Source organism: Necator americanus, chromosome IV (genome assembly GCF_031761385.1).
Source record: "Necator americanus strain Aroian chromosome IV, whole genome shotgun sequence".
NCBI lineage: Eukaryota > Metazoa > Nematoda > Chromadorea > Rhabditida > Ancylostomatidae > Necator > Necator americanus.
Window position 1 is genome coordinate 35,221,550 of NC_087374.1, and position 3,041 is coordinate 35,224,590.

A 3,041-nucleotide genomic window follows, 5' to 3' on the forward strand; every position below is an offset into this window, starting at 1 on the left:
ACTCCACCTCATACATTATTTATGCTCTGTTGTCGGCGCTTTCTTTTGTTAACTGCTCTCGTCCTTTTCTCAAGTGTCGATGTGTCATCGTGACAGTGCGTTTGCCGTCGACAACATCGCCACACATTCTATACGTTTATTTTATTTCTTCTTATTGATTGAATATTTTTCGCCTTAGGCTACATACTATTCACATACGGTTATTAAGTAGTATTATTTCTTTTTTCTTATTTTACTTTGATTTTCTGTAGAATTACCAGTTATTGCTATAGTTATTGCTCACGATTCGTGTGATTCGTGGTGGTGATGTCATGTGCATCGTCCACCACGTCGCTGTCTTGCCTTAATGATAATTAATGATGTTGTTTTCGTGTGAGATTTTCTACAACTTTGTGAAGTAATGTTATACGCTAAGTGTTGCTAGAAATTTCTTTTAAATTAATGAGTGATCAACTGCTACTGTCTCCCATACTGTCTGTGTCTCCCATGCTGTCCCCTATCAGCCCCCTCCAGTGATTAATAGGACTTCTTCAGTGTTCTCCATCTGTCTGTCTGTCCCCACTTCTTCCCTAACCATTTCCCTTCCATATTTGGTTTAGCTAATCAACTTCTCCTTCATTCTGATGCATTAGACATATATAATTATAATCTCAGTCCTGCATATGCGTGTAATTGTTGACTATTGGGCGCGCCGCTTTGACGATTATAGAAGCCCTTCAACCGAACACGATCCGGTTTCATTTGCAGTTATATATTACGAACGTTTTCATTGTAAATATAAATTACAATTCCATATTTTGTTAATTGATCTTATATTATAAAGGAATATTGTTGTGCCATTAAGCCTTAGATGTATAGCAAATGAAGAGTTTTGAAGATATTCTTCTTTTTTTTGTATCATAGAAAGTGTTTTAAAACAAGACCGCATCACTTTAAGGTACCTTAAGGTTTCATTTTCCGAAAAAATGACAGTGAGTTTGGCTTTTCTAGGAAGAGTGGATGTACATGTTAGGTTTTATAAGGTTAGTTTATAAGTTACAGTAATTCAATGTTGTATTTATATATAGCTTTAGTTTATGTTTATGTTATACGTTCATTCCTGCATTTTCATAAACTGCACCGATCTGCAGGGCGTAATCTGCGGAACGGCACTGAAAGAGAATTGTTTAGTGAATTTGATGGAAAGCCTATTTGAGGTAGAAAATATTGTCACATTAATTTTCCATTCTTATTACTCCATAAGAACGCGAAAGTCATTTTAGCGCAGGCTTCCCTACGCCTTGACAGGGATATAAGGAGAACTTTATTGTTGTTGCGATTGGTTTTGCGTGGGGCGTGCTGTATAGGGCTCATACAGTCCTCAGATTTTAAATAATTTTCCTTTGAAAAGTGGATATCTCCGAAAGTGGACATTATCTCATCTTTGAGGATAATTTCCCGACGGATTGTGTTTTTTTTTCATTTGTAGTTTTATCGAAAGCCAAAAATTGGTGGAGTAAATGGATTTCCTGGCTATTTTCATCTCTGTTCTATTAGATCTACGGTGCCTGACGTTAGATTGAAGCCGAGAAACGTGTTTGATCCCTTTCTTCCACAAGAGAAGTTCTCTGCAACTATTTTCTCCCAAAAATTACTGGCACTTCTCCTGGACTCGTGCAGAGTCATAGTAAAACTTTTGCATCCTGCAACGGGTGGCTTCAGAAGATATCCTAGGAATTTCCTTAGCTGTTCGTCCCAATCCTGGGCTCCAGATTAGCCAGTGTTGTGTCCTAATATTTTGGAATATGTGTTTGCCTCGTTCCATGGTTCACGAAGATGAAGAAGAGGTTTAGAGGAATTGAGGTTTTCTTACCTGAAGGATTTTACGACTACATATCACACAAGTTGCTGGTGACTGAGGATTCTCATGATTTTAGTTGATGATCTTAAAACAAAAGGCGTTTTTTAATAGAGAAGGCCAGTAAGAAGTCATTTTTCCAAACCTTCTATTCAACTATGTGCGATTTTCACATAGGACGTTCGTGTTTTGAATCGCTTATTATTTTTTTTGCAGCAGTGAACGGTGGTAGCAAGGGTTCTCACTCGATCCTAACCGCTACGCTCCACCGCACCGCTTCGAGCGCAACCTCTTGCGCAACTCCAACGTGCTTCATGTCGTTTTGGCCCTACTATAGTATAGTAGTATAATCGGGTCAAAACGACACGAAACACGGACATTTGCGCAAGCGGCTGCGCTCAAAGCGCGCGGTGGAGCGTAGCGGTTGGGATCGTGTAAGGATCCACACTATCGCCACACACCTCTGCAGTTCGCCATGGTCCCACCTCGATTCTAACCGCTGTCTCCACCGCAACGCTTCCGAGCGCGGCAGCTCGAGTAACGGTCCGTGTTTCATGTCGTTTTGACCCAACAATACTTCACTACCTGTTTATTTTTGGTCTGCAATTGCACAATAAGCGTCAAAGCTGTGAACCTCGAGAAGCTAAGAAGCTTGTCTCTCTGTTCTAAGCTACTAAGATGCACGAGAACTTTGGAAAGAAACGTTTAAAATAAATTTTTTATGAAGACATCCCAGTAGGGTAACTGGTATCATGGTAACTCTCATCGTGTCACTCCTTAGGACCCAGTATTGAACCATTTTCTTCCTTTGAAAGATAAGATAGTCTAGTATCGGGACCTAGCTCTGGATGCTCAACGATCTTGGTAGAGACAGCACCAATGAAGCTGTGATTTGTCAATTTAACCCTTCAAAAAAGCGTAATACTTTTAAAAATAAAAAATAAACTTTCAATGTTATCCTTTAGATGTTCATACCAGCTAGTATGTTCTTAAAGGCATCACCCCACGAATCTGAGGTGGTACGGATCTCAGGTGGAGTATTCGTATACGGGATAGTAGATTATGGAGAGAGGGGTGATTCCGTCCATTTCTTCCTAATTGCTGCAAAAAACGGTCCGGAAGGTGCGGCGCGTGCACGAGGCTGGCGCGCTCCAATCGAACTCGTTGTAGAAAATAGCGCACCGGAACGCTCGAAGCCGTATCT